This window comes from Agrilus planipennis, unplaced genomic scaffold, assembly GCF_000699045.2.
Source record: "Agrilus planipennis isolate EAB-ADULT unplaced genomic scaffold, Apla_2.0 scaffold42, whole genome shotgun sequence".
Classification (NCBI taxonomy): domain Eukaryota; kingdom Metazoa; phylum Arthropoda; class Insecta; order Coleoptera; family Buprestidae; genus Agrilus; species Agrilus planipennis.
This window is the reverse complement of record NW_020438888.1, coordinates 1,712,026-1,739,977: the sequence shown is the minus strand read 5'-3', so window position 1 is coordinate 1,739,977 and position 27,952 is coordinate 1,712,026. Positions and strand designations below refer to the sequence as shown.

Sequence of the window (27,952 nt, the reverse complement as noted above, 5' to 3'; positions counted from 1 at the left end):
CGTGACCGGGCCGATGCTAATTCCACCCTAAAATACACCCTTGCCAATTAGAAATAATGTTTTATATTATTGTAGGTATTAAAATAAGGAGAAATAGAAGTTTTTCACTCATTTTGTTGTTTCCAGGTAAACGTCTACAGCACAAATAGATTTCTACAAACGGCATAGAACTCTTTCTCCCGAAGAAATAGGTGAGTTTTTAAATATTATAATAGTCAGCACTTAGCCATCTTTATTTATCCTTTTAAGGCCGTTTCTGTAAGAGGTTTACCCTAAATACTGTGCAAATAGAGTAATATTTTAAAAACGTATTCATCAACTATAAATTGCTGACATCTCTTTGGATATTTATTTTATATATGTTTAAATCGGTACTGGCACAAAAGAGAGTGTAAAAAATAAATAAAAGATAAATATAAATAAATAATAAATATTCGTATGTATGGGGGGTAAAAGTAGGGTTAGAGTTAGTACAAGAATAGGAGATGAAAAAATAAAAATCAATCATCTTGGATATTTAGGGAGTCACATAACAGGATGAAAATGCGTCAAAAGAAATAAATTGCGCAGGATCGGGCATTTTTAACAAAAAAAAAAACGCTTGTGTTCGCAATCAGTAAATATGGAAATTTCAAAAAGATTATTAAGAGTATATTGTGTGAAGGACAAATTAGATTCAAATGATTAAATATTAAATGTGGAAATTCATTTTTCATTTAAACCAACTATAAATTACTTCAAGTTAATGAGGAGTAGTTTGTTGCTGTTGTCACACCCTCGCTGAGAACAGGAAAAAAGTTTCTTAATTATTACAATTAAATTTGTAATATCAACTAAAATACCTAGTAGGTAAATGTATTTCTGCTGGGATTTTATTTTTACAAATTCGGCTCCAAATTGTAATTTTTATTATTTTCGCTTCTCTGAAAGCGAGACTCGAGTCTCGTCTCTCATCGAGTCTCTCTGGCGTCGCTGAGAGAGACTGTCGAGAGACTGTCAAAAAACCGTTTAGCGTCTCTGAACGGGAGACTCGAGTCGTTCATAGAGAGATCCTCATTTCGTATCCAGTCTCTGAACGAGAGACTTGAATCTCTGAACGAATCTCTCAATAAGTGGTGTCTCAATAGACATGGTTAAAATTTTCTAAGTTCAACATATTTCAGATATCCCAGTCTTTCTACGAGACACTCAAGTCTCTCAATTTTTCAGTTTTATTCATTTAGTCTCTCTGTGAGAGACTCGAATCTCTGAATTAACAATTTTACCGTTCGAGTCTCTCATACAGAGTGAGAGATACATAAAAACACGTAGGCAATAACTAAGAGACTGTAAAAGACTGTGAGAGACGCTCTCAGAGACGCTGAAAGACTCTGAGAGACTGGAGAGAGACTGAAAATTTTTGGCTAGGGTAAATTTTCCTTTTTCATTTCCTCCGTGTTGAACAAAATATTGGCATATTGTTAAAGAAGTAAGCAAATATTCACAGGAACAGTTCAAAGCGTTTTGTAAATATCTGCAAAATCAACCATCAATCTGTACTATATCAATTTATGAGTATACCTTTCCGAAAGTCTAGTCTTTGGTATAGGTATATGATATTACAAACATTTTGTGTGTTTTGACATTTTTCGACTTTTATTTATTATTATGGAGAAGGGAGGAATTTATACGATCCCCTGTGACGAAAGTATTATTCGAACCAGATACGCTAATGTCTCGTAATTTCACCGCGTGTACTCCACGTACTTCACGGTTGTACGTTAGTTTTTGAACACGGTTGCTCGCCTACACTCGACACCAAAAATAACTTTCGGCTTCCTCACTTCAAGCGATCGCTTTTTTCCGCAACGAATTTTAATTATTAATATTACCTGACGTTTTAGTCCTTACCGCTGTGTCGAGTGCTACTGGTTTGGTTGTAGGTATAGCTAGTTCAGATGCTTATGAGCCTTGCATATTGTAACTACATTACAAAAACATTGACTGGGCTGTTATCCGTTCGGATGGGTCGAGTACAATTTTTAATTGAGCATTACTCGATTTTATGTTTGCAAGAACCAGAAAATGTAAACACTTGGCATATTAAACTCGACCACTGTGTATTGCGGGAGATTAATTATTTAAAGGGGTGATGGGAAATGTCTATGATGAAAAAAAAATACAACGTGTAATTATACAACACGCTACTGAAGTAAAACGTCTTCAAACACACAAAGATACCGGTATAGGGGTTAAGGAATTGGTTTAATGGTATTATTTGTACACTATGCTTCGCACGGGTGCAATGCTGATAGTAAATATAGTTTAGAACGTCTTTATATACAACAATCACAGCTTTTTTGTCATTAGACAATATGCCGTAACCGCTGTCCCTGCATTTTAAGTCTGTAATATCTTCGAAAATATTCATTTAAATTACTTTAAGTAAAGTACTTAATTGGATAAGGATTAATGCTGTATTGCTTAAAATCGCTTCGTAAATAAGCCATTATTTCTCGTAAAAAGTAGAGGATAAAAAATGGTTATTGTGGGTTATCCCTAAGAGATAGACATATACCATCGCGAACTTTTTTGTAGACCTTTTTAAGGTGTACAATAATGTAGTATATTATTTTGATCTATCTCGTAGGGTTCAGGGTTCGTTTGCAATGTAAGCGCAAAAAAATGTGTTTATTTACGACATCACATTACAAACCTCTAAAATTATCAGTGTTTCTCTACTATATTATGCATGTATTAGACATATAAACCTTCCTCTTGGATTACTCTATCTATTAAAAAAACCCGCATTAAAATCCGTTGCGTAGTTTTAAAGATCTAAGCATACATAGGGACAGACAGCGGGGAAATGCGTTGCATGATTTCGTTACATAGCAACTCGCATTAAACGAACTTACCCTACCGTGTGTAAAGAAGTTTCACTTCAAAAAGGAACAGATTGTTATCAGAACAGGCAGAGAGTGTAGTAACGCAACAGTTCCCATAAGAGTACATGTTGCTTAGAATCTGTTAAACCATTCCGCTAATGATACTGAAATTTTATAAGATTTTTTTAACGCCACTGTCCTATTATCTGCAAAGTTTCATAGAAATTCTTAAATATATTATGTTTCACCTACAATTAATAAACGACAACGGTCCTTTCGGATACCTCAAAGATTAACTGATACAAAGTATTAGCCAAAATTGTTTAACAATTTTATTTAAGATCAGTATTTATAGGTATAAGGGGTATACTACTTTGTTCGAAAGATAATCGCATTGATCGATGTGTACATATTTTTATCTTTTCTAATCAAAACTAGGTATCTAGGAAGTCAGATAAGACAGGACGGAAAGAGTAGTAGCGATATAAAGCAGAGGATAGCGCAGGTTCGAGTCGCCTTCGATAAAAAGAAGTCGCTTCTATGTTCGCGAACGATCATTTTAGAAATTCGATAAAGATTGTTGAAGGTGTATGTTTAGAGCGCGGCACTGTGCGGATGCGAAACATGGACGGTAGGCGCGACGGAAAAGACAACGTTAGAAGCGTTCGAAATGTGGTGTTACAGGCGAATGATGAGGATACCGTGGATAGAGAAGGTTAGAAATGAAGAGGTATTAGAAAGAATAGGAGAACAGAGGACTCTATGGAAGTCAATAAGAAATAGGCGAGATAGGTTGGTAGGACACCTTCTCAAGCATGAAGGTCTAGTTAGAGACATATTAGAGGCAGAAACGGGAGTTAAGAGGGGAAGAGGTAGTCCTAGATTAGATTACTGTTCACAAATAGTTAAGGATGTGGATTGTTCTAGTTTTAGGGAAATGCGAAGATTAGCTTAGAGTAGGAAAGAGTGCAGGTACGTGTCAAACCAGTCTTAAGACTGACGACCTTATGATGGCGATGAATTAAAACTGCTCCAATATAACAATATAATTTATTCATGTCATTTTTGAAGTGTACTTAAGTTGTTTTAATAGACGATCAAAATGTCCCCGTTTTTCCACTAAAAAAAAAAATAAAAAATCCCGCTGATAATATTTAACCACTTGTAAAAGAAAAAAGAAAAAAGGACGTGGTGTAGTGGTACGGTTTAACTAGAGAACCGTTTTATATATATCACTGACATTATCAAGAACAGATTGCCATTGCGAATGAGAGCAATTTTCTCCTTCTACCCACCCTCGTCTGAGTACAAACCAGTGCAAATATTTGCCCGGCTTCGCTCACAAAATTAAGTGGAATTGAAATGGAGTCCAAAGGTAAACTAGTCACTCGCCATCAAGAACCAGAAACTGGAAACGTTTTACAGCCAACTAGTAGGCAGACGCCCCGTTATTATCAAATGAAACCAAAACGAAAGCATCGTTTTTCCGGAAACATCCGTTTCAACATACAAAATTAAACTGAAACTGGAAAACAAAATTCGAATCTATTAGTTTATTAACTACGGAAAAATCAATTAAAATAAAACAAAAATATGATTTGCATATTAATCTACTGTTGAGTAGCTTACAATGTCATAGGATTTCATATATTTAATATGTATAATTAAGGTAATAAAAATCGACGGATCGTTAACTTTGTAGGTCGGTTGGTCGGGTTGCTGTTGTCACCTTTCGTAGTTTAGCGGTAGAACATTGGTGCGTAAAGCCAAAGGTTCCGGGTTCGATTCCCGGCGGGGGCATGACAACCGCAACATTTTTCCCTCATTAATTTGAGGTAGTTTGTAGTGGGTAAATAATAAATCGAAAATATGATTTCAAATTAATGTTACATATTAATATACAAACCGTTGAGTAGCTTACAATGTCATAGGATTTCATATATTTAAAAATATTGGTACTTGTAGGGAGGTGAAGGTATGGTTTTAGATAATAAGGATGGAGGAAAACAAACTTATAGAAAGACAAGTCAGGAATGAAGAAGTAGTAGAGACACACACAAAACAAAGAATAGAGCAAAGTAAATAAGTTTAAAGCACGATTATTACGGATAAATAAAATTAACTAAAAAGTGAGAAATATGTTATTTGATCGAAGGAAAACGGCTCAGTTGGTGTGACATTTTCTTCCTACCAGAAGTGTAAATGTTTCGCTTGTTTCGACCACTGGTATCCTCAGTAGATCAGCTGATGTTTTCTGCTAAAACTGATACCTAATAGGGAAAAGAGACCATGGAAAGCTTCACTTCAATCAACTACTAACATTCACGGTAAAAATCGAATATTACTACACAGGGCTTTTTGGAGACATGAGAAGCTGAAACAGAAGGAAAGAGATGACGTGGAGGAAGACTACTGTCCAGAAATAGTTAACTATCCTTAAGGATGTGGGAAATGCAAAGATTGATTCAGAATAAGGAGTTGAGAGTCGGGATGCGTCTCTAATCAATCTTATAGAACACTAACTAACTAAAACTTTTGAGATATCGTTAAATGTAACTTTTAAAGTGGAGTACAAACCTATTTTTCTAAAATTCTTTCGGCTTAAATTAACACATTGCGGATCTCAAAATCATGAATTTTAAAATTTTTAGATTTTGTCTTCTCTCAAGTTCTGTTTTGCTTTTTCATTAGATGAGATAGAACAGGATAGATAAACAGCTATAGAATTTAAGCGGTAACGCAGAGAAGTAAATAATAGAAAGGAAATCGGGCAGGGATGCGCATTGTCATTGCTACATTTTAATCTATGTATGATGTACCTACATATCGAACACGCGATAAATATCATTAAAGACAGGACAACTTTAGGAATAGATATACAGAGACAAAAGATTTATCATTAATCCATAGCAGAATTATCTAAATCTATCAAGGCGTTCAAGATTAAATGGAAGCGGTATTGACAGAACACTATTGTGTGAATAAACATAAATTTAAAACAAAAATATTAGCAAGCAAGGAACGAAAAAGTAGGGAAAGTGTCCGCTAATTCTCGATATCTAGGAAATCAGATAATTCTGCATGGAAGGAGCAATAGAGATATAAAGCAAAGGATAGCGGAGGGTCGAGTCACATCTAACAAGAAGAAGTTACGTGTATGTTCGCAAACGGTCAATTTAGAAATTCGAAAAAGATTGTTGAAGATGTATCTACAGCACGACTCTGTACGGGTTCGAAACGTGGACGGTGTGCTCTGCGAAAAAAATGGTTAGAAATGAGAGAACTGAGGACGCTATGTATGTCAGTAAGAAATAGGCAAGATAGGTTAGTAAGAAACCTACCTTGTCAAGCAAGAAGGGCTAGTTAAAAACATAGTAGAAGCAGAAACAGGAGTTAAGAGAAGTAGAAGTATACCTAGATGAGATTATTGTTCACAAATTGTTAAAGATGGTTTAGGGATATGCGAAGATTAGCTCAGTTTGTTCAATCAGTTTTAGGACTGATGATGATGATGATGATAGGTAACATAAAAAAATTGCCTTGAAAACTTATTGAGTTTACATGTTTCACTATTACGTGCAAACTATACCGAATTGTGTTGAGAAACATTAAATAGTAAACCGCTCTTAATTAAGTGCTAAGGATCCGGTTTTGTACTGACAATGAGAACAAACTCAATGGAGACGTAACTTATTCAACAGTTAATTATGAGCATCGCTTCGTAATCCTGGCCAATGTTTAAGTAATTGTTCGCCTCATTATTAATAGCAACCACAAAGAAGCAAGGAAGTGGAAAGATGAAAAGAAACGTTTACCCAAGCCCCGGGCTTGAACTTCATCAATAAACTCTCTACTCAGTACTTTCTTATACATTTTTTTAGCAATTTTATGTAAAAGAATATGAAACTGACAATTATGCTACTATGCTAAAATTCGCATAGTTTTATTTGTTTTCTTAATATTTAATTTAAATATAAAAGAAATGCCTGTGTGCAATCAAAATTAAATACTGTTCTGCAGTAGTCATTTTGGATCAAAACTAAAAATTTCGTCTACAGCTGCAGAAGGCCTATTCCATGAGGACTGCATTTGGAGCACGGTGTTGTACGGGTGCGAAACATGGACAGTGGGCGCGGCGAAAAGGAAAAGGTTAGAAGCGTTCGAAATGTGGTGTTATAGGCAGATGATGAGGATAATGTGGGTAGAAAATGTTAGAAATGAAGAAGTATTAGAAAGAATAAGAGAACAGAGAACTCCATGGAAGTCAATAAAAAGTAGGCGAGATATGTTGGTAGGACACCTTCTCATGAATGTCTAGTCAGAGACATATTAGAGGCAGAAACAGGAGTAAGGAGTGGTACAGGTAGACCTAGATTAGATTACTATTCGCAAATAGTTAAGGATATGGGTTGTTCTAGTTTTAGGGAAATGCGAGTTTTAGCTCAGGATAGGAAAGAGTGGAGGTACGTGTCCAACCAGTCTTAGGACTGACGACCTTATGATAATGATGATTGAGTTACGAATAATATAAGATTGGTTATAGACTCTTAATTAACGTGATTTTGTCATGATACGATCCGATCGGTTATTCGAGGCCACACTGAACGTTTTTTTTTTCACCCCCCAACCATATCCAGCGGGCCATATTTATCAATAGATTAAAACGGACGCAACACGATCGTAGCGATTATTGTCGGTAATGACGTAATTTGACAATATGTGAACAGCTGTTGAGCAAACGCCGGCAAAGCCAACAAGCCTGAGGGATACGCGTTCGTCCCCTGGGATGGGGTATTCCCGAATGCAATCGCTGCCTACCGGCCGGACGCACAAACAAATATACGCACATGCATAAAAGAGTGAACACGAGTAAGACTAAGATCGAATGATATGTACTGGGTGATTTATAAAATAAAACGGGCAGACAGACTCACTACTGATTCTATAAGAATTCATGTTCTCCAGTACAATCAAACTGCACATTTACCACGTTATGTTCAAACCATAGACTTCTTATTACTATTCGTGTAATCTATAAGTAAAAACTATTTTCTGTATTTTTTTATTCAAAGCTTTAGGTTCAGTAATAAGTTAAATGGTCAATTTTCATCTATTTTCATAAAAATACATCACAGTTTACAAAACTCTTTTTTAATTACCTGTTGGCNATTTGAAACCCTTACGACAAGCTCTTTATTTTGATATGTCACACCATACAGTTTGTAAAAATGTTTTTTTTTTTAAATTTTCCATTGGCCTCCCCAAAAATGACCCCCATGTTCAAAATTAATTTATTTACTTTATGGGTCCGTGTTTGGGCCACAGAAATTCATACGTGTTCTAAATGTCAACTTGATGGGTCCAGTAGATTCGGAGCAAATTGACTGTGAGAGACGGACAGACAGACACACGAGTGATTCTGTAAAGGTTCCGTTTTTCGTTCGGACATACGGAACCCTAAAAATCAGAGAAGTGACAGTTTGCGACAGAGTTATATACTTTATGAAATGCTTTATTTGATATGATATATAAAAGAAATTATTAAGTAGTATTAGTATCAGCAATTTCTTATACTGAAGTGTTCGATGTGTTGCATACCCATTAACAAACAATTCGTTTAAATTTAATTTTTCAAACAATTTTTAACACAAAATCAGTGATTAAACAGTATGTTCACAAAAGTGAATGTCGACCACTCGGAGCAACAGTTTCGAACTCACAGCTCTATTCTTCCCTGTCAAAAATTGTCTAAGCGTCCGAAGAAAGTTTAGTTTAAAAGAAAAGAACTGATAAAGATTCTTTTTTCTTTTTTTGAATAACCTACCAGATTTTTATATTTTTTTTGTGTCACTGTCACTCCGTATAAAAAGGGTGACCGAGAAAGGAGACTGACGACGAGTAGCCGAATAAATCATACCACAGGCGAATTTAATTTCTAATTGCTCTGGCATTGTTTGTTGACATATTGAGTCGATTCATTTTTGCTAAGTGCCTGGTGGTCGGTCGGGGGCGGCATGGCGCGATTCTTTTCCGCAAACACTGCTCTATCTCTGTCTCTCTCTCTCAAATAAGTTATGTAGTTGTAGTAGCAACTGTACGCGGTAGGTACTTTTATTAGTGAATTAAACACGGCAATGGCGTTTAAATTGATTTGGGTTCCCGCTTTCTCCCTTTGTACAAACATGGTGAACCTATATGTATCCTATATGTATACCTGTACATAAAACGGCGGTGGTCTCTTAAGGTTTCTTTTGTTTATTTATTTATTTTTTTAATATACAAATAAAATGCAATCAGTTAAAGAATTTGCAATTATATCATGCAAAAGGAGATGATAATTTGTTGGAAAATAAACAGGTTCTTTTTGTAGTAATAGATATAATTTAGGAGAAAAAGAAGGCTTACCCTTTGCTTCCAATAATTGTAGAAATTCCTTTAAGGTAAATGCATAAAAAAAAAGCGATGGAAAAGGTTTTGCTTCGAGGATTTGCTTTGAAGTAAAAGAGGAATCTGCTCAAAAACTAAAGGATTTGCTTCAAAAAAAAGGAGAATCTAGTTTTTATTTTCTCGCTTTTTTCAACTTTTCAGACATTGTACCTCTCTATTCTAGACCGTCTGTCCTCTTTCTTTTTGAAAATTTACATTCTCTCCTGTTCTAAATCACGTTATTTCCTGTCCTTGTAAATATTTTGGGACCCAATCCCTTTGCCAGTTCTTTCACTGAATCTCCCCTAGTCCCACACAATTCTTGACACCTCTATTTTCCTTATATCCCCTCCCCTTATCATTTCCCTGCATCTGCTCCTCATCAATTATTCTATATTGACCACATCCCTCAACCACTTTCTCCCCTGTTTCTGATTCATTTTTAATTTCTTCAAAGCTCTCCCTCTCTCTATCACATCTACATTTGGTCCCTATTTTTAAGACCTTCTTCCTCTTTACTAACTTAATTCCTGATATCCCTTTCTTCCAGTCTTCCCAACCTCTCCTGATATTTTACTACCTATTTTATCGTTTCTTCCCACATCTTCCCACATTTAGTCTTCTTCATCACACAGAACGAAAACAATTATGTATTTATAGGATTGTTTTTGTGTTAAAATCTATCTAAAAGGACTTGCATAAGTAATCTTTAGTTTAGTGGTCCTAGTGTTGTGCTTGTTATGGCTGATATGGTGCTTTTACGTACAAGAAAATACTACAAATCAAGACGTACACCACGAGAATCAGATTATAAAAAAGTTATTTAGATTTGAGGAGGATAATGTTGTGTGGTGTACGAACCACATTCTTTAACTCAACTCTCTTGTTGAAAATCCGCTGACCAAGAATTAAAATTTCATTGGTTATGGTATTTAAACGACTTTAAGGGACTCTTAACGCTTAATGTGGTTTGGAGCTTTAATGAGGGTGGTATTTAATGGAAAACCAAAAAGAAGACATGACCAAACGGCATAGCGTAGAGGTTTAGACCATTGCTTGTACAATTCATGGCCCGTCTGCCTTGGTCCAAATTTTTCTGTGATTCCTTTGGATCACTTAGGTAAAGGCAGTAATATTCCACAGATAATCTTTCATTTCAACCGTCTCATCTTTCTCACCCGAACCACCACCCACCCATTCCCACGATTCTTGAAAGGGGGCTGAAGAGGGCCTTCCGCCCTACTTTTCGACGTAGACCGGAGCGACTGCCCGCCCACCAGCATTAGTAGCTGGTGGGAATGAAACACCCAAAAGTTTTTTTTATATACCCGGCCAAATCACTATCCAGTGCATTTTTATTCTGGTTTAAAGAACCCGAGATAAAAATGTTCAGTCTCTCAGAGTCTCTGAAAGCGAGACTCGAGACTCCGTCTCTCGTGGAGTCTCTCTGGTGGCGCTGAGAGAGAGACTGTCAAGAGGCTGTCAAAAAAACTGTTTAGCGTCTCTGAAGGGGAGACTCGAGTCGCTCATAGAGAGATCCTCATTTCGTATCCAGTCTCTGAACGAGAGAGTCGAATCTCTCAATAAGTGGTGTCTCGATAGACATGGTTAAAAAATTCAACATATTTCAGAGATCCCAGTCTTTCTGTGAGAGACTCGAATCTCTGAATTAAAAATTTTATCGTTCGAGTCTCTCATACAGAGACTGTGAGAACACCTAGGTAATAACTGAGAGACTATGAAAAACTGTTAGAGACGCTCTCAGAGACGCTGAAAGACTCTGAGAGACTGGAGAGAGACTGAAAATTTTTGTCTAAGGAATAGGTTTCTGTAATCCAAAATAAAGTCGTAAATAAATAGGAGTATTTCTATATAAGCATCAATTTTAAATAATGTATGCAGAAAGACTGATTGATGATTGCTTCTGAACAGGCACTAATTAATAGTCGGGCCCGTTTAGCGTTGCCCTTATCATACACAGCGTTGCGTTGCGTTGAGTGCGTTGTAGGTACCTACATGTCGCGGTGCAAGTTTCGTCGCCGTTAATTAGGTTAGTAATTAGGATAAGCTGAGTACGGTTAGTTAGCCGGTAGCCGGCGATCATTATTGTAGGGACCGTTGCCGTGTCCTGGGCGGCGGTTATAATTAAAGCGATTCATGGTCCGTTTACATTGTCAAAACCCCCGAAACTGTGACTGAATCAACTACTGTACGTTGCAGTCCGTGGAGATCCCGATGGACGACGGGCACATAAACTGCGACGTCGACGTCGACGATGATGATGATGACGGAACGAACTTTGCCCGTTCAAAGGAACCACTCTCGCGCAAAACGAGCGCTTTAATTAATATTTTACGGGACGGTGACGATTTGCGGTACCATGCACTTTATCCTCAACGAAAATTCTGATGACGTATACTTTAATTAATCCTCTAATTTTAGCAGTTTAATATTTCTACGCATCAACTTTACGATGGTGGTGTTATAGAGGGAAACATTTCCTTATTTCCTTCTTCACTGTCCAAACAGTGTTCTTGTAAACAGATTGTTGATGAACTAACATTCTTGTAATCTCAGCCCCCAATTTACTTATTTTTTTTTATATGGTTTTATGAGAATTCTTATTCATTTTTCTAAAGTTTAGTCTAATTTAGAGAACCTATACGCAGGCCATGAGATATATTAGAGAAGGAAGATAGTGTGGAGATAGATGAACTAGGTTATTCCGTTATGAGAGAAGAGTTCGAAATAGCATTAAAAAACTTAAAGAATAATAAGGCACCAGGTATAGATAGGATGCAGACGGAAATTTTAAAACATACAGAACAAGAGGTTAGAGATTTTATGTTTAAGTTAATTAGTCACATTTACGAGACGAGGAAAGTCCCGGAGGATTATAAACGAAATGTGGTGGTTACCATACCTGAAAAGAGAGGCGCGAATAGGTGCGAGACATTTAGAACAAGTTGCTTAACTTCCCATGCGTCAAAAAGCTCAACTAGAATTGTACAGAGGAGGATGGAAGAAAGGGCGTAAGAACTATTAGGGGAAGATCAATTTGGATTTAGAAGAAATTGAGGAACGCGGGAGGCCATTCGAGTTTTACGGGTTTCAAAAGAGAAAACAATAGAAAAAAGAGAGAGTGCGTACATAGGATTTATAGATTTAGAAAAAGGCTTTTGACAATGTTAAGTGGGACAAGATGTTAAATATACTTAAAAATATAGGGATAAGTTAAATATAGAAGAGTGATACTTAGTTTGTATAAAGAGCAACAGGCAGTTATAGAGCAACGTTAGAGAAGTAAATATTAGGAAGGGAGTCAGACATGGATTCGCGCTGTCATATCTACTTTTTAATAAATACATCGAAGACGTGATTAATATCATTAAAGACAGTACAACTGTAGGGATAGAAATACAGGGGCAAAAAATTAGTATCCTTATATTTGCAGATGATATAGCAATATTAGCAAGGAGGAGTTACAGGTAGCTTTAAATAAAAGTAGGAAAATGCGAATGTAAAGATTAGAAGAAGTGGCTAATGTTAGGTAATTAGGAATTCAGATAAGTCAGGCCGGAAGGGGCAGTAGGAATATAAAGCAGAGGGTAGCGCAGGGTCGTCGCCTTAAAAAAAATCACTTAGAGCGAGGCGCTGTACGGGTGCTAAACATGGACGGTGGGCGCAACGGAAAAGAAAAGATTAGAAGCGTTCGAAATATAGTGTTACCGTGGATAGAGAAGATTAAAAATGAAGAGGTATTAAAAAGAATAGAAGAAATAGAACAGAGGACTATGGAAGTCAATAAAAAATACACGAGATAGGTTGGTAGGACACCTTCTCCGGCATGAAAGTCTGGCCAGAGACATATCAGAGGCAAAAACAGAAGTTAAAAGGAGTAGAGGTAGACCTAGATTAGATTACTGTTCGCAAATATTTAAGGATTAGCTCAGGATAGGAAGGAGTGGAGGTGCGTGTCCAACCAGTCTTAGGACTGACGACCGTATGATGATGATGATGATGAGTCTAATTTCAGCCCCTAACTTCCATTCTATCCTCATGGGCGAACTCTGGTAATCCCTGGTCCATCTCATCTGATTCTTTATCTTGCTGCTGGCTGTTGGGTTATTGGTAGCGGGACCCCTTTAAGCTCCTACGGGTTGACATTATATTTTAATGCGGTTTTGAGTTCCTACGATTAAATAACGCGGTAATTCCCCTGGCTAACTTCGATTATGTAAGTACATATACCTTTCCGGGGTTTTCTTACTACCTCTCGTATTTTGACCCTAATTACACTACATTTACCGTTTCTATAATGGTTTCGTCATTATATCCAATGTCATTATAAACGATATAAACAACCATGTTGTTATACCAGATGTCGTTATAAACGATATCTTCTAATACTGCATTTATCACTTAATTACATATTAAAATGGTTGTTCACCCTGTATAGTCAATTGTAACAACATTAATATGTGACGTAATAAAAAATGCAGAACGTTAACTTTTATTAAAATTTATTTATTTATTAATTTAATTAACAATTTCAATTCTTTTTCCACATTGGACCAAGTACATGCTGACCTATTATGTACATATGTAATGATGTTGAATTTAATGGAAGCCATTTTGTAACGCGGCACTTTTTTCGGTTTTCGCAGTGCGGTGCTTCGGGTGGTTTGTCCAGCCATTATCGTTTCCAGCGACTAATTACCTCGATAAAAAGGCAAGCGGTTAAAAATCCATAAAACACAGGCTTGGACGAATCACAGGGACTCTGGAGCTCGTTCTCTCTGTGTAAACAGGTTGCATAGCAACGCGCTATTGGCGACAAAATAGCATTTCACAGCCGCCACCGAAAACGAAACAAATTACCTCGTATTTTTCTCCTTGATGAAAAAAAAATCGTCTCGTTAGGTATTTTATCAGAACTTCTAGCTACATGCTAAATACATTCTTAGATACTGACTAACATATCGAGGGCATTTTTCAGTAATAAACACATTTGTTTAGTTATAAAAATATTTTACGTATTTTGACATTTAAATATGCAATTACCAATTTTTTTACCATTTCCTTTATTCATCTAACATACCACGAAGTCGCAGTTTTATCGTATCAAGTGAAGATTGTAAAATGCTTACATATATGAAAGAAATACGGATTTCATATATCTGACCATGAACCATCTTGGTCATTTTTTTTTCTATCACCAATATTTTTTAAGCGCCCCACTCATAGTGTCACTGCAAAGGTAACTGCATGGTCATTCTTTAACATAGAATTTTAACATTAATTTCTTACCAAAAATCATCACTTCGTGGTCAAACAAAAAAAAAAATCATTGCAAAAAGAATCCTATTGTCGCCGTATAGTAACAATTAGGTTTACTTCATCATCATTAGGTGAAGTCGTCAGTCCTAAGACTGGTTGGACACGCACCTCCACTTCTTCCTATCCTGAGCTATTCTTCGCAATCCTTAAAAGCTGAATATAATATAATCTAATATCCGATGGTCACTATACGCGGAGTCATTATAAGCAAACTTTTTGCATATGTACCAGATTACAAATGCTACATGCAAAGCGTCCTGTTGCTTTGTCGTAATCGATAAACTACTTTAATTTTCATTTTATGTTTAGAAATATCGATTTGATAAAATGTTTTTTATCAACTACCGAGATTATGTTTTTGTTGTAAACCTATAAATAGATAGACGTAAGAAGGACGTTGGGTATCGAGTTTTTCGAGTGGAATATCGGAGAAAATTCGTATTTTTCCACTTCAACTGATTGCGACCGGTTTTTGGATCGTTCCGATACCGTCAATCTCTCAATAAATCCTATTATAGTCGATTGGCCGAAATCTCCATAATCTGCCTTAACAAACAATCGGATAACAGGACGCCGCACACTTTGATCGAATAAAAGCCAAATAAGCGTCGCAATGCTTCGCGTCGCGTCGTTCGCCTGCCGCTGGACCTGGTCGACCGGCAACGTCATCACGATACTCTGCATACAGGGTGTTTCCGGATAATTTTTGTGGCGAAATTTTATCTTTCGAAATCCTTTGTTAGAAATTTAAGATAATGCAATATAAAGTGTGTCCAAAGAGTGTTGCGCTTCAATAACTGGCGACAAAATAACTACGTTAAAGTAACCGATGATAAAATAACGTCAACGGTATAACCGGCCGCGCTTTTAGCAGTAAAAACAGCAACTAATAAACTAATTTAGAACAACAGAAGTTGTAACGACAACTCTGATGTAACGCAAAACCGTTCAAACCAGCACAACGCTAAAAATTTCGGTAATAACGTCAAAAATTCGGATATAGCGGATCGGGGATAGTTGATCGTTCAGTTAAGATAGGTACTTGTATTTTTATTATTGTAGATAGGCACACTATTTAAGCTTTGGAAAAAACAACAAAAAGCTCGCAATCAATTATGACAAGTTTTCCGCAACAATTAGTTTTCTATTCCACGAGTCAGGGATAGATTCACCTATTATTTTTTTCCCCAAGCTCATACGCTAAGATTCGTGCTTCCTATTAGCACAGTTTCATCAAATAACAATATTTGTAATATTAATTACACTACAAACTACCTCAAATTAATTAGTGTCAGTGGTTAGTGGTCAGAACATTGGTGCGTAAAGCCAAAGGTTCCGGGTTCGATTGTGTGTGTGGGGGAGGTGTAACAACAACAATTTTCCCTCATTAATTTGAGGTAGTTTGTAGTGGGTAAATAAAAAGTCGGAAAAAATGATTTCAAATTAATATTGCATATTAATCCACTATTGGGTGGCTAACAGTGTCATAGGATTTCAATATTTAATATATAAACAATATTTGTGTTCTACATGCATTTTGTGAGTAATGTTAAATTTGTTGAGAAGTTGTAACCTCTCGTATAAAAGGTTTTTCCAGAGATTTCCTGCCGAGAGAATATTTTATCTCGAGGAATTTTCTCCGGGGCTTTTTCCCGGAGAGATTTTGTTAATCAACAAAAATGAAAGTTTATGCTATATTTCCGTTTTTCAAAAAGCGATTTTTGTAGAAAATTTTCTAAGAAATGTTAGTATTTTTTTTTAAGATTTATTTCGTCAAATTCTCGCTTCTTTATATATTATGTTAACATTAAAAATATCATTATTGAATGATGTTATACCTACTTAAATTAATTTCGTAATAAATTAACCAAAATATCGCCGGGGTTGTTTACATAAGACTTTCTGAAGTCCACCCCGTATAACGCACACGCGTTGTGCACCCCTAATGTTTCTATTAGGCGCTGCTTTTCTGATCATATCGTCGTAAAACAGGCGAACATAGACCCAAACAAAACACGCAATCGCCGCTCTTTTGTCAACCACGGCCTGCCGCGACGATGATAAATTGCATTTCAATTGGCTCGTTTCGCTTTTATTCCCCCGTTTGCGTCATAGGCGGCGTTGCTTTCACTTTCTTTTAAACAAATGAAAACAATCTTGAAAAGCAAAAAAATTTTTATAAAACATTTAAGCGACATCTGATGGCATTCGTACATACGACAACTAGCGGCCTTAGTGTTTCTTGTGGTTTTTAGTGTCGATGTTTTGTGACCAATGTTTTGCTGGAATGTTACTAGTACGCCCCTGTTTTAATACCTACTGAAGTTTTGTGTGGAAAAGCGCCGTCCGTCGTTCTGTTTACTTATAGTTCTATCGTCGGCCACCAGATAACTCGGAGCCGCTGATGCCGGTGCCAAGCAGGCTTACGTTAGCGGTCTCATACAACGATAATAAACCCATTATTTTCAAATTACCGGAGCCATGACTGATGCCTCGTTCATTTTTCGCTTAATTTCAAAGTATAATAGTCCGTGGGGTGGCAACATAGGCACAAGGCGGCGTTTTCTATTCGTTTACCCAATGGAAAAACAAAAGAAAGAGAAAACGTTTTTAAGCGAATATTGGAAGGTAAAACTTATTGATGCTTTTATTAATGTCGAAAAGGTTGCACAAATGATATATGCGATTACGATACGATACGATAAATGAGAAAAGTCTTGGCTTACATACTCATCAATGTTCAAAGTTGTAGGTAGGGTTGTCAGCTGTATATATGAATAAAATTAATAGAAACGGTACAGTTCAAATTTGAAACCAAAACATGTTGTAAAAATCCCCCACAGAATGTGATGAAATCCCTGGGAAGTAGTATTTTTTTTTTTAGGATGAAAGGTACCCCACGTCCTTTTCTAGACCTCTGACAATTTGTTTACAAAATTTCATGATAGATTTTACCCATCAGCCTCGCTCACGTTGATTGTCAAAAATGACCGACGACCACATTCAACTAATTTTTCTATCCCTCGGGAACAGTATTTTTTTCTGGATAAAAAGTACCCTATGTCCTTTCTGCATCTCTGAAAATGAATTTACAAAATTTCATGACAGGTTTTAACCGCGGCTTCGCTCACGATGATGACCTAAATACGTGTTAAAGGTCATCGACGACCACATAAAATTAATGTTTTCTATCCCTTGGGAACAGTTTTTTCTGGATAAAAAGCACCCTACGTCCTTTATTGTACCTCTGACAATGTATGTACAAAATGTCATGATAGTGTAGCGAGCACGGGCGTGTTTGTGTGCGATCGGGCATACGTGTATGTGAGCGGCTTATCGATTCGCCAACTAGCCGCTGGCGCCTTTCTTCATGTGCGCCGTATCTGTAAACGTGTGTGTCGTACCTGTGTTCCGAGAAAGCAATTAAACAGTTCAAAGAAAACGAAACTTTTCCGGACGGCTCGAGAATGTTCCCGAAAGGAGGCAAGAGAGTATTTAAAGGAAGAAACGATCGCCGATGTAGAGTAGAAATAAATTGACCGTTGCAGAAGTGAATCTAGAAATAAATAGTACTGTAAATAAATAGAGTAATTCATTACTTAAGTTAGTAATAAGTTAGTAGTGTTTTTTAGGTCCTTTAATAATAATTAGTGTAAATAAATAGTTTTTTGTCGTTGTGAGTCTTAGAAGTTAATTTGTTAAACCACGAACATTACCATAGGTTATACCCGCGGGTTCGTTTGCCTTGATGTCCTAAATACTGTTAAAGATCATCGACGACCACATGTAACAAATTTTTCTATTCCTCGGGAACAATATTATTTTATTTGGCATTTATTGTATTAGTTAATATGAGAGAAGGGAAACAGTAGATAATATTTTCTTAACTAAAAATGAACTTTTGTTGTTGTTATGAATGAATCTAAATTGATAGACTTTTCGTTTGAAATATATTAATCGTTGAGTTCGGTGTTTGGGATGAATCGGAGCGTTTAGATCGACGCGATGCGACGCGACGGACGGGGCGGAAGAATATAAGAGGGCCACGAGGTGCCGTAAAGTCAGGGCCACATTGCGACGTTTATCTGCTAAATGGTCCAAAACAAGTAGCAAACTAGTCCTCATAGTGTCCATTTTCATGGTCTTCGAGCGCGAGCTCTTTTTTATCGGTGCCAAGAAGCGAACCGGAAAATGAACCGTAGCTTTGCTGGTGCGACGATAACGAAAACCGTCGATCATTTCCGCGGAACGGGACGCCCGGCACCGGCGCCATTAGAAATGCATAAATGGTAACCAGCCATCTTGACCGTATATTATCTCGTACGTTGTCTGTCCGGGTCGAAAGGGCAAAAGGGAAAAACTCCCGAGAGTGAGAGAACCATTCCTACGATTCCAACGCCATCACCGACACAGCACCGTCGGAAATGATCTGGAAAATTGAACAATCATCCCGCTGTTTCTAAACTGCTTTAATATGCGCTTTTGCAGGGCAATAAACTAACACGGTTGACACCAAGGCTCGATCCCCAACCGAAAATCCACCGGATGATTTATAAAAATAAACGTGGTCACATATTTAGGTCCTATACTTCTACTTATTTAGTAACAAATGCCAATTAAAAAAAATTCAATCAAGTGCGAGTCGGACTCCTGCATCAAGGGTTCCGTACAAACTTGTAAGTTCATACGTCACTGGAACCTAGTCTCGAAGATTTTTCCGCGTTTTTTGCGAGTATGTTTCAAGTTTTTGAGAAAGATAATTCAAGGGATTACAGATATTAAACTTCAACCTGATACATCCACGAGTGATAGACGGGCAGTGAAGTGATCAACCAAACCAAAATTTAAATATTAATGTGAAAATTCATTTTCAATTTTCCATCTCCTACTAACTACCTTAGGTTAATGAGGGAACATTTTTGTTGCTGTTGTCACACCCCCGCCGGGTTCCAACCCGGTGCCTTTGGCTTTACGCACCAATGCTCGGACCATTGGTTTGTAGTGGATGGAAAATTCAAATTGAATTTTCACATTAATGTTACATATTAACCACTGTTAATGATTAAAAATGTCGTAAACCAAAATTTAGTTGAAATAATTTAGAACTAATGTTACTAATGTTTTGTTTCACACGAAGAGCTTTGTTTGGAAGATTCTGAAACGTCTTCATACTTCAGGGCATATAAGTATAGTGATTCAAGTCATTATTTATTCAAAACTTTTTTAATAAGCATGTTAAAAGTCCTAACCGTTTGATGATTTTAACTAACACAGCGAATTTTGAAATACGTATATACTGTTCGTTTCAAGAAGTTAGAGATATGCCCCTTCCTTTTTTTAGGATGCGTCGTAGCATAATTCTAAATTCAATCACATTTGCCTGCGGAGCTCATTTCTCCGCCGATCATCGAGCGAGAACTAGACAAAAGTGTACAGTACTGTTTAAAATTTTAAGAATATGCTTCATTTAAAAGTATATTAAGCCAAAAATAATAACAAGTGAATTAAGTTAACGTTCTACAAACCTGTAAAACTTTTGCTTTGATTTCTATTGTTAATTTATATACATTTTTGTTTTAAGAAATTGCTAAACATTTTCGTCTAGTACTGTACACTTCTAGCCGATCTCCTAAGACCGCCCATCGAGAGCTCTGCTCGTTCAAGCTTGTTCCAACTATTTCTGTCTTGCTCACGCCTAGTGCGTATTCTTTCTATCGTCGCGCAGATTTCTTCAAGGTCACAATTCTAACAAATTGAAATAGTCAGTAAAATAGGCGTTTTTCTCGTACCTCCAGTTCGACACAGAGCCGGATTAACCCATTTTGACGACCTAGACGATTTATTCTTATCGAACCCCTTCTTCTTCAAAATAGACAGATTTATCAGGCCCTTCAAAAAACGCAGCTCTGTAGATATTTGTCTCATTTGTGTATGCGATGGTCCGACCCTGGACTCGCTTCATAATAATGTCAATCTCCTTAAAACGATTATTTTTTGTTGCTATCGAATACCATAACCTTGACCTTTTTATTAAAGCGCGTTTGTTTTATTTTGCGTTGTACGAAAAAGGAAAAGCTCGTCGATGCGTTGGCGGCGTGATGGTGGCTAACTAAAAAGCAATTAAACGCCAGATAAAGCAGATTCTCCCCGTTTAAGCTGGATTCGATCTGAGAGATATTATCATGCGGCTATTTTTCACGCAAGACATTTGGCGTAATTTGTTTCTAGAACGTAATGGAGCGTCTAATGATGCGCTCGCAGACGCCACCGACGTCGTCGTCGTCGTCGCGACGTATCTGCTGCGGCCAAGAGACCGGGAAATTGAATCGTTCCGGCTGGAGGATCCACTCACGACACTTCTAACCAGCACACCGGCAGCGACTTTGGGAAGGTTCTTCTTTACCGACGGACCGTAGATCGCGTCGGGACGTCCGCGTCCCCTTATTAACCGGAGCAACGGATTCGGGACGCGTCTTTGTCCCTTTATTTTCGTCTGCAAATTAGCGATCGCTTATACGCTTGAACTGAGAATGCCTGTCCGTGGTTTTACGAGAAATCGTGTCCTTTAACCAATTTTCTTGTCTGTTTGACGCAAGGCCTTCGAACGGAAATAGAACGGAAAGAAATATACGTACAACATCCTACGCTTAGGTGGATGAGTGTCAGTCAAGAATCTTATAAGTAAAATAATCACTTTGAAGAGCAACTTGTATTCCTTTGGAAAAATAGACACCCCGCTGCGTGTACAGTCAAGTTCAAATGGTGACGTAGCAGCCGCGTGTAATTTACACGAACCATTTCGAGCTACTTTTAGGGTTGCCCCCTTTTCAGGCTTTACATAAAGTATTTCTCGACTAAAAGGTTAAAAAAAAAGTACTCAGCATAAAAATAAAGTATTTTATTTTTTGTTTTTAAAAACATATTTTTTGTTACACCTAGCAGCCAGTAACAATTCGCTGTCGCTCTTAAATACATTAACAGTCTCTAAACATGGCAAACAAAGATTTAAGTAAACTAAAAGTTCATTTTTAATTAGATTTAATGAAGCTTTATTCCTGTCGTCTCGCCACTTTGCGTTTATAACAGAGAATACTCTTTCTCTAAATGCTGAAGTGGCCGGAACGGACAACAAAAGTGACACTACTTTGAACAGATTTGGGAAATCAGGTCGAAACCTATATTTAACGTACATAAATGAAGTTTGGACATTTATTAAAGCCCTTAGCTTGTCTAGAATACAAAATTTCATTAATGTAGCTGAAACAGTTATTGATATGTTAACGTTTAAAAATGAATGCTAATAATTTCTGTACAAAAAGTAATGATATCCCATCGAAAACATAAATGGAAAATGAGAGCCAAGTTCAATATTGTGTATAAAAGATTGAGATCTATATGAGTGCCATATTCTGCGTAGCAAACCTTAAAATTTTAGTTACAAGAACATTCAACATTTTAAAATAAATGTGTATAACAATTTCTTGTTTCTTGGTACCTACTACTATAATGTTTGCTACTTAGTGGGTAATTCATCATCATATCATCATAAGGTCATCAGTCTTAAGACTGGTTGGACACGTACCTCCACTCTTTCCTATCCTGATTAAACTTCGCATTAACAAACAATTACAATCCCTACCAATTTAAATATCTAAAACATCTTTTGAAATAACATATTATGTCGCTATCTTACATTTAATATACAAATGTAACAACCCCATTTCACATCTCCTATCAATTTAAATAAAAGATCTTAATTGTGAAAATAGGAAGGGCGAAAAATTTAGGCTATACCCCGGACGGTAAAAATTCACGATACGCCACTGGGTAAAGATTTGAAGCCAGTTTCTGTTTTTTTTTTTTGAAAATTGTATTTATAATTTATTAAACTTTTAAGAATGATTTAATCAGCTAGTAAGTAGTTCGAAAAATGTTTCGAAATAATTTGTTTTTAAAGTAAAAAATGTAATGCATCTACTATGTGGGACCTGTAGGGTTTAGAGAACAGAGAGGTTTCCGTCTAATATTTAATCCCGAAAGGGGAACTATCGTCAGTTTTAAATTTTCCGGAGTGTCGATGGCGTAAAAGAATAAGAAAGTTGGAAAAAATAAAGCAAAGTAGCGTTAAATTGCATTGGTGTTCATTCCTTTTGACTGCGTATTATTGGCAGTGTTTTAAATTTGAACCTAATCCAACTTAAAATGCCATTTCATAGATCCGACTCCAGCTAACGTAAGTGCTACATTCGAAGGATTTCGAGTAAGGAATTTTAAATTCTTTAAGAAGCTTCGCTCGTGCCGTCTCTCTCGCTGGCCGACCCGACAGCTTACTGTCTCATTCTAACACGAAAAACAGCAGATTTTTAATTCCCACAGCCTTCTAAGGGCTACATATATATTTTTGTTGCTCTCCTGTTCGATCGAAGAACTTCCCTAACCTTTACCCTGCTTCAAAAGAGATTTGTGGGAGCGAACGGCGCGGTGGTGGGTTTTCTTTATTTTCCACAGCAAAAACTCTTTTACTCTTGAACAAAAACAGTAAGTTGATGCCCCAACACCTACACGATATTACGTGCAGCGATTTGTTTTAACTTGCACATTTTCTGTGCATTCTGCTCGACATAATTCATTAGGCCTTTAGGAATTCAGCATAGAAAGGAAATTGTTATTCCAGAAATAAACTATCGGGCATATATTAAATTACGTAAATATTAAGTCACTTGAGGTGTATGTTTTGAGGGCGGCGATGTACGGGTGCGAAACATGGACAGTGGGCGCGGCGGAAAAGAAAAGGTTAGAAGCGTTCGAAATGTGGTGTTATAGGCGGATGATGAGGATATCGTGGCTAGAAAAGGTTAGAAATGAAGAGGTATTGGAAAGAATAGGAGAACAGAGGACTCTATGGAAGTCAATAAAAAATAGGCGAGATAGGTTGGCAGGACACCTTCTCAGGCATGAAGGTCTAGTCAGAGACATATTAGAGGCAGAAACAGGAGTTAGGAGGGGTAGAGGTAGACCTAGATTAGATTACTGTTCGCAAATAGTTAAGTATGTGAGCTGTTCTAGTTTTAGGGAAATGCGAAGATTAGCTCAGGATAGGAAAGAGTGGAGGTACATGTCCAACCATTCTTAGGACTGACGACCTTATGATGATGATAAAGTGTTATTTAAAGATGAAAAAAACAGCAGAATTTTCTATTGTGCTTGAACCTCACGTTGTACATATTTTTTCTTATTACTCTGCCAATATTTTCAACGAAGAAAAAAAATGTATGAGAATGGATGACTAGCGAGCGGCCAGGAAACAAATGCTAAAATCCCAGAGCGTTTTCCAGTTAAGAAGAAAGTATTATAGTTTTAAAAAGTGCTAAGAACACGGAAAAAATAAAAGCCCTCTCGGCGGCAGCGTCGCGACGCGTCAGTTCGATAATAAGCTTTTAAAAAAGTTGAGCTTTCGCCTTGATGTGTTTTCGCTCACGGGTCCCTCCTCCCCTCCCCGTTTCTGCCCCCTTTGCCCATCCTAATTCTCGTCGTTCTCCTGAAAAGCGCCCGATCCGATTAGAAAGTTAATTAAGTGCTCTTTCTCTTAATGACGACGGCGATTTATTAATTACCTATTATAATTACACTCCATTCAGCCGTTTCGCTACCTTTTGTGCCAGCCCGACTCGGCAGATAGAACTCGCTCGAAATACAAATTTTCAATTTGAAAATTTGCGTTGCATTTACATTTTGCGATTCATTTTAATTTCCATTACCGTAAGAAAACTTTCCTCCATTACGTTTCAGTAATGATTAATTAGTTTATTAAATGTTCTAAATAAATAAAAAAGAAAATGGACGAAACAGATATATAAATGCTGAACTTTTCACTGCTGCAAAATGTACTTTAGTGACGGGAAAAGCAAGACCAAGACCGAAACTGTCTTAGTCTTGCTTATTCAGTCTTCGTTTGACCTGACCTTGACCTTTAGCAAACATAATAGTGCAAGGTATTTGAAACAAGGGAAAAATATCGAAAAAAAGTTAGTTTGTCTCTATATTTCAACTATGTGTTATCCAGACATAGGAATAAAGAACACTTACTCCGAGGGTGTTTTTGTCGATACCTTTTTTCAAGCAGTGATAAAGTTTCCTTTTCACATATACAATGTTAAAATGTAGTAAAGCAAACTGAAATTTTCAAGTATTGGATGTGTTTTGTTGGATGTAAGGAATACATTAAAGTTGCTTCAAATAGTTTAACTTATAAATCCACCGGAAGTAATAATTTTTCGTTTAGTCATGCGTATTCGGTCTTGATCTTGCATATTTGTTCTTTGTTTTAGTCTTGGTCTTGTTCATTGTGTCTTGGTCTCGATCTTGCTAATATTGACAGTCTTGATATTAGTCTTACACTTTCGTTTAAGAATTTTGCTCATTATTAATACACTTAAATGAAGAAAATAATTAAACAAATTTAGCAAATGTGATTTATTTAAATTTAATAGTTATTTTTATCGACGTTTTCGTTTAAAAATAAAAATTTTTATCTGTTTAAAAAATATTTAAATGTTCTGATATGTTCTGTCGGCAAATATTTTTTTAAATTATCCAAATCTAATTTTGTTAATCGTCAAATAAAGCAGAAACTAAACTATTATGCTTTTATATTTTTTTTTAATTTGCCTTTTATNACTGGAGTCAAAAGCAGTCTGTTATTGATAAAGAAAGGATGTTTGACAACAAAGTGGTGAGTAACAACATTAATTGAAGGTAGTTAATATATATGTATTATTCTACAGGACAACGTTCAATTTGATTCCCTTTTTGAACATTTCTAATTTTTATATCTTGAATATATATTTTAGTCAAGCATTAGTATCCACATAAATTCTCTTTTTAACTAATTTACTTGACGATGTTGTATTAATTCTTAGAAATTGATATAAATAGTTATAATATGCCAGTTTTATTGACGTGTTCTTTTTTTTAAGGTGGATCAGTTCTTATTTACAATTTAAACTGAGTTGGTGAAACTGAACGCATCTATAAAATCTATTATTATCTATGTATCATTGGCATAGAAAGAATTTTCATCTATGGGTCTTTCGGCTCGTCCCATTTCTACGGTCACATCCGTTATATCTTCTATCTTCTCACATCTTGCACTTGCATTCTTCCATACGACGAGAAGGTGCCATCTTTTCTGTCTAGAAATGGAAACGACGCCTGAAGGTATTTAGCCCTAATCCTTATTCAATTTTAATTTGATTGTATGGAATACGTTTCTATTAATTAATTAATTGGTTGGTTGCAATTACCGTATCTTAGTTTTTTAGCGTTCCTACCTACATGATAACAACGGCGTGTGGGTTTCATGCTCTAACGTGGGGCATCTTGCCTGTCTACACATCTGTTGTATATTTTTTTAGATTGTTAGCTTATTTGAGATTGACTAATTAGGGTTTTGTTAGCATTTTTAAATTTTGATAACAGGTTTAGATGATGATTGTAGATTTTTCAAATTGATGTGACCAGGCCCCGAATAATTGTCTTCGTTTTGTAGTAAAAATACGTAAAATATTTCTCAAAAGTATTAGGTTGTCTTTAAAGCCCAAAATTTCTGTTAAAACGATTTTTATTTTTGCCTTGTGATTTTATTGATTGGGTTTTAACGACTTGTCTTTTTTTTACATAATATAGGCTTGCTTTGAGATGACATCCTTGGATTTGTCAGACAAACTACTTACAGATGTAGTGATTGTGGAAATCAGACAACAATGCTTCTAATGAGCTGGTCAAAAATTCGCAGGACATAGGATATTGACAATGGTGATTATCATTAATAATAAAATAATAACAAACTAACTAATATTACATTGTTTTAAGAGTTGTCCACTGAAAATAATAAATGAACATGGAGAGAGTAAATCGAAAGGACTGGAAACAGAGCCCTACTAATACTTCTTCCTCTTGGACTTGGAGAAGGATCATTTGTCAAAAGGGTAGGAAATCTTTTGTTATTGAAGTTTGTGATTTTGCAAAATTTGTGTATTCCATTTGTTTAACAATAATTACTACTATAACCTTTTACTCTTCTGAATTGTAATAGTTATTTATCGAATTTGATAATTTACTATTTGGTTGATGAAATTTACAGCTCTTAATATTTAAAATAAAACTAACATTAAATTGTTTCAACAGGATATCATTGAAACGTATTAAATGAACCAGAAGATAAAAATTAAAAAGATTTCGAAATCTGGAGAAGTGAAGCCCCTTGGATGTGATTTACACTGATGTATATATAGTTGCAGTGTGAAATTGTGCCTTCCTGCTGTGTGACCATATTTGATAATCAGTGGCATTTTTCCTTTCATAAGCATCTATTGTTCGAGGCACTCCTCTGTTGTAAAAGCTTAGGAATAAAATTCGAGCATCGTACAGTAATCCTCTAGGTAAGCAATTGTTTTGCTGCTTATTATTTTGTTTTTTAATGCTACTTAATTTGTCGTCTCCGACATGTATGGTTTTTCTTTAACAGTTATCTATTGCCCACTGTATAAATCGACGTCGTGTATCTATAAGTTTGCTTCTCACTATTATCTACGGACGCGCTTCTATGATTATTTCACATTTATGTCATTAAAAGTCTATGGTTGTAAAACTGACAGTTGTCGCCATTTAATAATTAGCTGTTTTTTCTTTACCATAGTTACTAAATATCTATGTCGAAAGTCTGTGAGGGGAAGGTCTGTGATATATTGCAGCAAGTGTCATTTATTTCATCTGTCACAAAATTTCTATGATGAGAGGCACGCCCAGCCACTCCAAATCGCCATTTAATATTTCTCTAATTGATTTCCCTTTGGTTTGCTTTTTATTTCATTTGATGTCTTGTTTATTTGATAATTATGTAGTTAATTCGTTTTTCTTACTGTTTCCTACAGGTTGATGGACAAACAAGAGAGCATTGAAGTAAGTTTGGAACATCATGGAACAACAAATTGTCCACAATAGAATACCTGGATTTCTCTTGCTGTTGATTTCATCACTTTGGACCATTTTATGCCTACAAGGAGAGCACATTGAAGTTTCTTTGGATCTCACTGGAACAACAAGTTTTCTACAATAGAATTGCTGCATTTCACTCGCTTGAGATTTCTTCGCTTTAGATGAATAAACAGTTCATCTTTGACTGTAGGAAAAGCACATTGAACTTTTAATTAAGGTGAGAATACATAACAATTAATATTAATTGCTCGTTATTAATCTGTTACCACCGTATCTGTTTCAGATCGACGTTGGAGAAGACAAGATGATCCCATAGTTGAAAT

General features: G+C 36.2%; 1 long non-coding RNA gene across 1 annotated transcript; it reads left to right on the top strand.

Annotated features, from left to right (window-relative positions):
* The first annotated feature begins 123 nt into the window (after positions 1-123).
* On the top strand, positions 124-27,952 carry LOC112906815. The gene is made up of 7 exons (XR_003232612.1): positions 124-191; positions 25,610-25,850; positions 26,319-26,447; positions 26,505-26,620; positions 26,820-27,073; positions 27,566-27,846; positions 27,913-27,952. It is a non-coding gene; the product is annotated as an uncharacterized LOC112906815 (long non-coding RNA).